We start from the raw sequence: 12,368 nt of genomic DNA, 5'->3' as shown, positions 1-12,368 counted from the left end.
ACGAACAGCCCGTTACGCAATGCTTGTGATTGTTAATGCTTCATCGAAGCTTTGAATTATTTCTAGACTTCGAAATGTCGTCTTAAATTCACTCATAGTGGGCTTGGACACAATCTAATCTTACGTGAGCTATCTCTGAAACCTATAAAGATCCATACGAGACGGATGCCACCGGAGTCGTTGTGCCACACATTTGCCAGTCTTTTGGTGATGGTCAACATGTGCAATAGAAAGGTGTTCATCGTAGCCATTGTACTACGCCTGTTGGTGAAGGGAAGCTTTGGGCAGGAGCAGCCAAATACCGAGTGGTGGAAGACGGCATTGCTTTACCAAATCTACCCACGATCGTTCTACGACACGGATGGCGATGGCGTCGGTGATATTAAGGGTGTAACTGCCAAGTTGCAGTACCTGAAAGATACGGGCATCGATGCTACTTGGCTCAGTCCCATCTTTAAATCGCCTCAGCGTGACTTTGGATATGATGTGAGCGATTTCCTCGCGGTTGACCCTCTGTTCGGTACCAACGAAGATCTGGAGGAGTTGTTCACTGAGGCACGTAAGCTTGGGCTACGGATTGTGTTGGATTTTGTGCCGAACCACTCGAGCGTAGATCACGAGTGGTTCAAGCAGTCTGAGTTGGAAGTTGAACCGTACCGCGATTACTATGTGTGGCACCCTGGAAGAATGGTAGCGGGACAAACGCGCCCTGATGTGCCAAATAATTGGGTAAGTGTGAGCCAGACTACCGGGAAAATGGTATAGCAACAATCTATCACGTTTTCGATGTCATCTAGAATTCGGTGTTTTACGGTTCAGCGTGGGAATGGAGTGACATCAGGCAAGAGTACTATCTCCATCAGTTCGAAGTAGGGTAACCGGACCTGAACTTTCGCAACCCGAAGGTCATTGCGGAGTTTGACAGTATCCTAACGTTTTGGATGGAGCGTGGAGCTTCCGGGTTTCGCGTTGATGCCATCAACCATATGTTTGAGGATGCGTTGTTTCGTGATGAACCCATCAACGATCCGACGGACCCGTTGAGCTATGGCTATACTCATCACATCTATACAAATAACTTGGTGAGTTCAAGTCAAGAATCGATAAGCTGATGCTGAGAATTACATCATGGTGGGTTTGTTTTCAGCTGGAAACTTATGATGTTATTGGGCACTGGAGGAAGGTAATAGATGATTACGTACAACACACCGGGTCTGACACAATGTAAGTTGTAACTCTCTGCCAATTCCACCAATGGACAGAGCAAGATGTTGGTAATGTCCCATTAATTCCAGAATAATGCTAACCGAAGCCTACACCAGCATGGACATGCTGTTGCGATTCTACCAATCCGATGACGGTACCGAAGAGAGGGCTCACTTTCCCTTCAACTTTGTGCTTCTGGGCGATCTAAACGGGGGCTCGAACGCGAGGGACTTCAAGTACGTCATTGATCGCTGGCTGGAGAATCTTCCCAGAGGCAAAATCACCAACTGGGTGTTGGGTAACCACGACCAACCGCGCGTAGGCAGCCGTTATGGCCAGGAGCGAATTGACGCCATGAATCTGCTGCTGCTGACACTGCCGGGAGTCGGCGTGACCTACAACGGTGAAGAAATCGGTATGGTCGACTATCGCGACATGTCCTGGGAGGACAGTGTGGATCCGCAGGGTTGCAACGTAGGTCCCGAGGAGTACCGGTGGAAGTCACGAGATCCTCAACGCACGCCATTTCAGTGGGATGATGGCTTTAACGGTGGGTTTTCGATGGCTAACAAAACCTGGCTCCCTGTGTATCCGTACTACCGCGAGACGAACTTGCGCAAGCAATTCGACGCGGACCGGAGTCACTACCGGCTGTACACGGAAGCTGCCAAGCTACGTCGCCATCGGGTCTTTCGGGAAGGACACTTCCGATCGAAGGCATTAAACGACAATGTGTTTGCGTTTGTGCGGTACATCCTCGAGGACTCGAAGGAGGAACAAATTAGAGACCAGTACTTCGTGGTCGTTATCAATCTTGGGTCGCAAGCCCATGAGGTCGATCTGCTTGATGTGTACGAGAGGATGCAGAATGGGACAACACAGGTGTATCTGGTCGGAAGTGAATCACGCTTCAAGATCAACCAACTCATCGATCCATCCAAGCTTCTCGTGGGTCCGTACGAATCCATCGTGCTAGGAGACAGAGCGACGCTATCCAACGCAGCTGCATACCTTCCGAAGAGCCTGCTTTGGACCTTGATCACACTGTGGGGAGTTTGGATAAATAATTTGTACCGTTAATGTCACCGCCGCGAATAAAGTAACGACTGCATTCCAACTGTTGTCACTCTAATCACTACCAATCGGGCCGGGTTACGTTCAATTATTGATCCTCGAGCATATTCCAGAACATACAACACATGCACTAAAAAGGTGGCTCCTATGTCAAAGCGGGTTGAACGGGCTACGGACAGCCAACTTCCTTTTTCTCTTCATTGAAATTATTAAACAACGATTGCATGTATTATCCACGGCTGAAGCGTAGCCATCATGAACGACATTGATGACCGGAACGTGGAGAAAATGGTCTCTAGACAAACCGCTGCACTCGGAGCCACCGCAGATGGGGCCAGAATTTTCCAGAAAGGATTGGACAGCAAACATCGCATGGGAAAGTTACAAAAACTGGGTGCAAGCGAAGCATTTTAAAAATGTATTTCCCTCGAACCACAATCCATAAATTGCAGGGCGCTGACAATCGGTGCGACTTTCTGTTCGGTTTCTTGTTCTTCTTCTCTTTGTCGGCCTTTTGCGTCTACTTTTCTGCTCAGTGGACGGTAAAATTGAAAGAAACGCGAACGTCACTGAATTATTCAATCGATGAAGCCATTCCGATCCTTCGAGTTCCTTCGGCCGCGAAGGCTTCAATCACGGAATAGCTTATTATTATTTTGATATAATTTTGAAACAAATCCCCACCCCGCCCCCGGAAGTCCAAAGGAATCTTCGTGGCTGGACTAATCAGGATACGGAACGAAGGTAGCAAACGGGTGTCACTTCGGTCCGCGGGAGCTGACATATTGCCCTTGTCATCTGTGTCCTTTGCCTGCTAGAGAAGTCGTCGTCAACGATAATAGCCCACCGTGGGTTTCTCTGGAAGCAGGTGTGGAATAATTTAGTCGGAAAGGCCATCGGGTGGTGAACATTTTATAAACCTAGTTCGTCTTGACTTTGGTAAAGGCTACTGCCTGGCTTTGGATGGTTTATTCAGGAAGTGAAAAACAAAAACGGTTCAATTACTTGAATCGATATAAAAGATGACATTTTACATTGAAGAAAACTTTCAGCTCATGAGGAAGGATTTTTTAAATTATCCGGGTTCTGTCGCTGTTAGAAGTTCCACACATACCTCTAACGGTGCGCAGTACTTTAAAACTTGGTAAAAAGGACAAAACTGTACAATAGGGTTTTGATTGTAAAAATGTAGATATCTGATCTTCAAACCCCCACGGTCGGTAATTTTTAAATTCCATAGCAGTCACGCCTACAGAAATAATCTTCAGGTGTTTGTAGATAATTATTTGCAACCATTAACCCTAGTGAGTGAGGCATAGTGAGTCCCATATTTCTATTGTATTGTTTCTAATTTTTTCCGGTCTGATATACCATGTCACGAACAATCCGCTTACATTTGGTTCAGGCCGGAATGAAAGATTACGCTTTCCGCAACAAAATGATGAGGAAATTTTTTTTCCAGACTCAGGATATTCATGAGAGAAGATAAGCACAGTTTGAAACTTTCCACCACCAGGTGCTTCAGGTGGTAATCTACCAGAGCTGCTATTTATGTGGACAGCAACAGCGCACCTTGTCATTTTATGCGATATAAATGTACGCCGTAGTTTGTTTATAAATATTATATCCATCTTCATCTCACTTCTGCCTTCGTCCGCTCCTTGGTATCGAAGGACACACGCCTGCTGCTTGCAGTGACCAATCCCTCGACCTGGCAGGAGTCTCTTCCATATTCATCGTCATCTAATATGTATGATTTTATTTTCGTTCTTTCACTTCGCAACTAAACAGCGCACGGTGGGCGATCTGTATGATGCCACGGGGCGTATAGCGATTGAAAGAAAATGGAGCATTAATGTGAAACGAGGCCACAACATGCTTTTTCTGCCTGTGCGAGTATTTTGTGTGAAAATAAATAAAACTCTATGTAACACACGTTTATGCTAAAATATTTTATACTTTGTGCTACGAACTTCGTGATACATTGGTAGTGCTGTAAGCGCCCAAGATATACACCCAAGGAGCAAGACTGTCCGCAAAAAATCATTTTATCCATAGTCTCAGGGTTAGTTTATGTGGTTGCAACGGTGGAATATTGAGCATTGAAAATTTAATTTACAATCCCTATGATATTCATTCGGTTGCAACTTTGGGTATGTCGTCCAAAAGCTCTTTTTTCACTTTCCTGCCATTCCATTATGTAGACAAAATTATTGGGGCATATTTATTTTGAAGGATTGTATAATTTACCTCATGTAGCATTTTAAAAAGAATCTTAACTTCGATCGCTCGGCCCCACACACCCACGACGGGACTCGGTGCGCTTGAGTCAACGAAGCGAACAGAAAGGAGTAGCGTGCGACAGAAATTGTGGGATGCATAACGAACGAGAATAGTGTCGGCTGGTAGGAACAGCTACATGAATGATTTATTTTTCCTACATTGTTTATGGTCGCTACAAACTCCACTCTTTCCCCGGTACCCACAATAGTTGCACCACAAAACCGCAAATGTTTTCCCCGTTTTTCAACACCAACGGACTTTTCCGTTCCTCGCTAAATCCTGGGGTTTTTTCTGCCTCCGCTCCATTTTCTTTCCGGTAGGTTTCTATATGCTATCGAAACCGACCACATGTGTTTTGTTGGCAGCCATTGGTGGCCGATGGCGTCATCGCAGTGTCGCTTTGAAGTTATATTTTCCACACCTTTTTCGGTACGTGGAGGTGAATATTGCACTTTTTACTGTTAATTTTTAAAGATGTTTCGCCAACGAAAAATGAGTTCTTTAAGGAAAACTTTAAGTAAACCTTGTAACTGAGCATGATTAAAACTAATCTGAACTGAAGTTAATAAATAATTTAAATACTCAAACAAATAACCTGAATGACATCAGCAAGTGACAATTTTGCTAATTGTAAAATAAAACAATACATTTACCACATTCAGCATGTTGTTGTTCGGTTCTCGCGCAATCTGCAGAAGATTTGTAAAGAGAGGAAAAGTAGAATAAAAAATACAAACCAACATGAATGCAATAAAAAGACGCTCATGTATTTTCCAGTACAGTATAGATTTGTCATTCAATAGCACGTATAGACAGCACTGAAATGTGACTTTCATGACACAAGTTCGGTTGGTAACATAAATTTATAAAATGTTGAAGAAAAAATATTACAAAATCTACCTTCATACTTCAGACCCCATTTTTGGAATGTATAAGAATGTAAGACAACAAGAAAGCTTCATCAACATACCTGGAAAAGAAGAAATTATAGAAAAAAAATCTGTTAGTAATTAATCCGACAGGCTCAAATATTTAGTTGAATATTTAGTTATATATTTGACAAATATGTTCTCAGCAGCAAAAGGTACACAGCAGCAACAAATTCAGACATGACCATGTTCAAAATTAACTATCCAATGATGGAGAGGTGAAGAAAAATATTTTTCATCATTCAATTAACATATTTTCAGTAAATTGAACACTTGCTACCAGAAATGGTGAGGCAAGCGCGCTCGGCCTATTTCCGGTTCGATTGAGAAGCGATCAGCGGTCGTCCACCGTGAGGGCACGGTTGGTGGGAAATAACATGTCAAGGGCGGAGATTTACTGTATGAATCACTCATCGGTGGAGTCAGAAGGGAAAACATGTCGGAAACTAAATAGCAATCGTACTGCACGAGAGCTAATGTGAGCTGCGGGTGATGGTAAATCAATTCGTCCGTTTACATCCGTTCAACTTCGATTGCTGACAATTTCCACGCCACACTCAGCTGTGCAGATGACGCGTGGAGCAGGTGATACTAATCGTTACCATCGGCTGCGAAATCGGAAGGCGCGTGAGCCAGATTTAATTACTTCATAGCAAATGAACATAAAAAAAGGCATGATGCTCCTTCTGCACGGATTTTACGTCCTTTGAGGTCTTGCGATCCGATATGAACTAACTATCAAAGATCGAATAGCACGTATTAGGAAAAGAAGATCTGTAGAAGATGACCCCAGATCTTCACCTAAATGCTGTCAATTTAGGACGTAAAAAAAAAAAATCGTGAGAAAGCGGCAGTCAATCGAATGCCCCAAAACCTTCTTCCACTTTTCGACCATACTGCTACAACTGATGTCGATAGATTCGTCGATTACTTTATAACGGCTTTTCCACACACAAATTTGTCGAGCAGAAACATAGCACTTCTATTTCCGCCTGCTACCAACTCACAACAGGCAGTTGTTGGTGGCAGTACGTATGGAGTGGAAATTTGAACCGGATGTGCTGCTAATAGTTTATTTTGGGAGGTGATGGAGGATCATTTCGTGGTAGTAGTAGAAGCAACAGCTCTGTACGAGTACTAATTACTCATAGTAGTTCAGCTGGAAGCAATGATTATTTAGTAAATATTTCATCGAAACAGTCCATCATTTTAAAGAGATCATTCATGGAAAACATTTGTGTAATGCATAAAGTAAAATTTATTCAAATGTAACTTATATAAAATTTGAGCAGAAGTGAACTTCTCCACACAATGTAATTAAAAAAAAGTCATTCAACCTATCTGCAAAATGAAGTTAAATGCACAACATATTTCATCTACACACAAATAAAGTCCTGGGCAATCGGTATCAGCGTCATCACCAGCATTCACGTTGCACGTGGCGAGGATGAGAGAAGTAGACAAGATTTAATAGAATTACAACCAAACAGATATTCGCCCACACCGTCGTTTCGATGCGCCTGAGTTGGCGTGCAAGTTTTTGCCCACCATCGGGAAAACCCAACCCGTTCCTCCGGTTCGCGGAGCGTGCAGAAACCAATAAGTTGTGCTTTTCCGCACGATGATTGACGGGCCCCAGGTAGCGACGCTGTAGCATATTTATATTAGAGGCAATATCCTCTCTTGTTCCAAACGGTGGCGAAAACTCAATCAATGAGTAATATATTAGAAGTGCAAATTGCCAATCAGTAATTCCCTGGTTCGTGGACATCGTACGGTGAAGTGCATGTGGCATGTAGTATAAATGCATGTAACTGGTTTCCATCTGGGCACAGGATTCCATCCGCTCCTCGTCGATGCTCGGTCCCGGGCACAATGTTGCACCGGAGCATATGGAAACTCGTCGGAAATCAGAAAGTGACGTTAGTCCCAAAATATGAAGCACACATTCGATCCCATGGTTCAGTGATCGAGAACCTCTTGTTAAGCTCAAAAGCAAAACAACGTGTTGATGATCGGAAACAAACTTGATGATCGAAATGTTGATGATCGAAAACATTTCAGAAGATCGGGGTTAAAATAATAAAATAAGTTTGAAATAATAATAAAAAAGCATCTGAATTTAAACAACTTAAAAATAAAAAAATAAACAGAGAGAAATTGATTTCGCCAAAGAAAAGGGTACCATTTGACATTCAATCTTGCGATTTTTTCATGTAATGGATTTTCTTTAACTCACACTTAACTTAACTGATACAATTTACAACTCTTTATTTCAATTTCAAACATATTTAGTTACTCTGTTTTTATTTCAAACAAGTCTGTACATTCTCTAGGCAAGAATTTCTTCTTGATACAAATTCTTCATAGTTCAGAATACCTTTGTATGTGTCTTGCTCGATATTTGAGTCAAAATAAAAATATTTCCTTTTTCTACTTCTGAGGATTCTGATTGCGGCGTTGCCGACCACTGCCGTGGGCCAAGGTTGCTTCGCTTTCGGATGCGAGAAAGAAGCCACCCACTCCTGGTGATGCGCGGGGAACTAAACATTGCATTCTCAAATTCTCCGAACATAATTTCTAATGCTTGCACGGTGATGTTGATGGACACTCTTTGCCCGATTCCTTTGCCACTGAAGCAGAAAGTTCATTTAATATTCTTGTAAATAAATGATGCAGCTAAATACGATGTATTCATAATTGGTGGCGGAAACTATGGATGGTCAGTCGAATGACTATCGATTGCAATTTTGTATTACTAGTTGTGCTTTGAGCAATAATTTTTTTCCTAACCGGGTTGATTGGTAAATATTGTTCCAATAGTTGCTCCTTGTTTTTGGAATATCGCTAATATTCGACGAAAACCCGCCGAAAATTCTCGCAACTACGCCTTTCTCATGGCATTCGCTTAGCGGCGAGTGTGTGTGCCACACTATGGCGTGTACGTGTGCGTGCTTGCGGCCCATTCGGCCAAAAGGCTCCACGCAGCACAGGTTTCGGATCCGGTCCGGTTCGCCCGTTGGTCCGTTTTGCTAACGTACGCGCGGTGGCCAACTCACTACTCCTCCCATTCGCTGTTTGACGATGCTGTTTGCGCAAATGGATCAATTTCTTATGTAAATCGATGCGTTATCGAGCGCATGTTTTCACACGGGCGGCAACCAAGTTGGGCCCCCGGCTTGGTAAAAAAAAACAGGGCAAGGAGTAATAGTAAAGACCGATGGCGAGAGAGTGTGAGAGATGGAGCGAAAAAGAGAGAGAGAGAGAGAGAAGTGGAGAGAACGAGAAAGCTAAGCGTTAAGAAAAACTCGAAAAATGATTTTAAACACAACAATCGCGTTTCTTTTTGTATGTAGTGCAGGTTTTCAGTTGTTTGTAGCCCATCTCTCTTTGCTCTGAATTTAATAATGCTTGCAGACCTCCCTCTTTTTCTGACTTTTGCATTCGTCAGGATCTCCACGGGTCCGCTTCGAAAAAAAAAACGAAAGGTTTTAACGCACGAAATGAAGCAAAATGATAACGTAAGGCTATGTACAACAGGGAAAAGGAAATACATTAAAAACTCAAAGAGAGGTAGAGAGATGATAAATGCAACGAACACGTGTGTGACTACGGTCGGCAGACAGTTGTAACATGACCACCGTTCTACTCAACTCGCCCCATTTGCCACGATGATTAAAAACCGTTGCAAGGTGCAGAAAGGTAGAATGATTAATTATGCTATAGGGCTCATTTGATTGTGGTTTCTTTTTGTTTTATTTATTGTTATTATTGTTGTTTTGTATTTTTTTTAGGAGAATCATATATTAAGGATCAACGCCACTAAAATGCATGGGGAAATGTTGGAGGCCTGATAGTGGTACCTGGTGGATAAGAGGAATATTTGTCTGTGACTCCAAATGGACCGCATTTTAAAATGACCCGATTCGTATGACCCGTCATCACAAATACATTAGAAACTGACCGCCCCATGGGTCGAAAGAAGTTATCCGAAGTGCGAAAGAAAAACATGGTGGTGGCTATTGGGCGACAGCTGAAAAAAGGACGGCTGCCCCTTTAGTGCTCCACCCATAGACCCTACCCCCCCTACCGTTCAGCCCATGTTCCCGGCAAGTGCCGTAATTGGAGGCCATGGCGGTGACCAATTATCGGGGAGTGCGGTAACGACGCGATTGCATATTTAGGGGCCCTCAGCTGCACGCGGCAATGTATTGACATCCATTAATCCTACGCACTTTCAGGCATCGCGCACTCGGTGGGGTTACCGCGGGCGAAAGGGGTTTGCATATTGCGTTGGATAATTCGTAAACCATTCTTCCACCGGCGCCGCCACATCCGACGGTCGCCGCCGCCGAAGGAAGATTCGCGAATGTGTCCATTTATTCGATTATGCTCCAGTGGTCCACGGTCTGGAGTGTTTGGTCGTTAGCGAAAGCCTTTCGCCGTCGTCGTTGGCGTCGTCGTCGTCGTCGTCGTCGTCGCCGACCACCGTTGCCGTTTAGACGTATTATCGAAATGAAGAGATTGTGAGAGATGATGATTTATTAAGCGATCGCCCGCTAGACAGCCTCGGTCGACTGTTGGTTTGGGAGCGTGGGTCGTTGTCGCTGCGTCGGCCCATGGATGAGTCCCGTTTGAAGCGCAGACACGAAACAATCCCACCGCACTAAAGCGAAGGGCAGCCGCTTTATGCTGTACTAATTTGCGCACGAGCGTACACACATGCAAAGTTGCGAAGATCCCTGATTCCCGGGGCCGTGCACCATCGGCGTACGGCGATACTCCGGGTCGCGCTCGACGGACGGAGCCAAGTCTGGAGGCATGGTGCGCTAATTTGACCGTCATTTAAATTATAATTTCGTACATATTCAATTAGACGATTCCATCGCTGATTTCAAATATGCGTAAACCGTTCTGGCGCCCCAAGGACACCCGAAGCTTGACCGTGTTTCGTTCAAGACCCCAATTTACATGCTTCATTTCGTGGAATCAAGATGTTCAAACTTAGAAGTTATTGATATCCCCAGTGTGATACTTTCGTATAATTATTTCAGTTAATTATTTAATCTATATTAGTTGATCGTCGAGCCCAATGGAAAACTAGGTCCTGTTAAGTTTAGTACGTTGAATGTACGAATGATAATAATCACAAGAACAAATGATTAGTTGTTAGAGTTAATCCACTTGGAATTGATCCTCAAATTAACACTAGAATCCAAATTTGAAAACGGCTGAATATTTTTACAAAAAACAAGACTTTTCTTAAAAAAAAAAAAAGCTACATCTAACACAAAAATTTCAGATTTTCGATCAGTTCCGAGAACCAACTTGACTACCCCTAGAATGCTTTTTAGAGGTTCATTTTGACCCCTATTTGTAAAGTGCTATAACTTCAATCTGAAGATTTTTCAAATCCGTAAACTGTTACTTTTTACTATATCTGTTGACTGGTGTTATGAACAATGCACATCGCGTTTTGCTTTATTTAATTCATTCATTCATTCATTCTAACGATCTGAGCAAGTATAGTGAGTGTTACTTTGTAGAAATAGAGTTTGGCACAAAACGGCATAAGCTACCAACCCACGGTTATTATGTTGAGATGTAACATTTTTCAAACATGCAACATTCATAACTTAAGTAGATTGACATCATATCAATTACATACAACGTTCAACATTGCTTAACAGTCATCCTGGTTAGCCGAGAATTTGCATTCGTTTTTCAGAACATTACAACTGGAGTAGTTAATTTATTAATAAGATGTTGATGAGATTAATAAGATTAGAAGACAGTTCTCAAAAACCAATCCATTAGCACCTACTTTGCATTCACTCCGTATTAAATAAACAAGCGGCAACTCTTGATTTCATACTTCAATTTGCATACAGCGTTTTTTTATAAATTTGTTCACGTTTTCTCCTTGAACAAACGAATCGTGCAGCTTATCAAGGGTAGCACAAACAAAAAAGATGTTGCCATGCGTGCATTAATTATTGCAACAATTTCCAAAGGAGGGTTTCTATTTTTAGTAAACAAGTTGTCACTAATGGATCGATCATTCAACATCATTCTCGATGGATCATTCAACAATGTGTGACTTCTTTCCCATCGGAATTATTCCCGTACAGAATTGTACCTTCTGTCGCTAACTTGAAAGACGGTTCAACCACTCTAGACAACCATGGTGCACTGTCGGAAGAGGTGGTGGCAGAAAAATTCGCCACTCTTTCAAACCCGTCTTATCAGTCCCCATGAGCCCACGAGATCACTGAGCGGTAAAAAGGAGTAGTGCTACCGTACGCCCACGGCCTGTGGAAATCACTTATCTATTCCGATGCTTTCCACATAAATCATAATGAATAAACATAAACTAAATGTGTCCGGAGCAGGCGAGTGGAATGGGCGCATAAATGTACCGAACGAGCTGAAACGTGAATGAAACGGGAAGGCGACAACGTACTCACGTCGCAGCCATGTGTCAAGGGACCATCCACCTTGGGCGGAAGTGGCCTGACGTGTGATGAAGTGTGGTTACAAGAAGCCGGGGCAAATAAATGCAGCAGGAGATATGCATCATACAAACACAAAATTCATATTGTGCCGACTAAATCAGACCGAAAAGCTTGTCTAAATATATGACGACCGGGGACGTTCCTGGGAGACGCTAGTGTGCATGGAAAAGAACTAACGAGGGAAAATCATTTGCCCGGAAGTTGGGTGGGTAAGATTTGCATCTCATGCACAATTTTTGCATTTGTTTCATACGATAGACGATTTATAGGCAATGTATGCAACCTGCATGTGTAATGTTAACGAGTGCATCGAGGCCGAAACACCGGCACAACAGCCCCGTCGGGGGAGGGAGGTTTGTTA

The 12,368-nt window shown here is 43.1% G+C and overlaps 1 pseudogene; it reads left to right on the top strand.

Moving 5' to 3' along the window:
• The first annotated feature begins 219 nt into the window (after window positions 1-219).
• On the top strand, window positions 220-11,592 carry LOC131264688 (maltase 2-like; annotated as a pseudogene).
• Window positions 11,593-12,368: the final 776 nt, after the last annotated feature.

Source organism: Anopheles coustani, chromosome 2 (assembly GCF_943734705.1).
Source record: "Anopheles coustani chromosome 2, idAnoCousDA_361_x.2, whole genome shotgun sequence".
Lineage (NCBI taxonomy): Eukaryota > Metazoa > Arthropoda > Insecta > Diptera > Culicidae > Anopheles > Anopheles coustani.
This window is presented reverse-complemented; position numbering and strand designations above follow the sequence as displayed.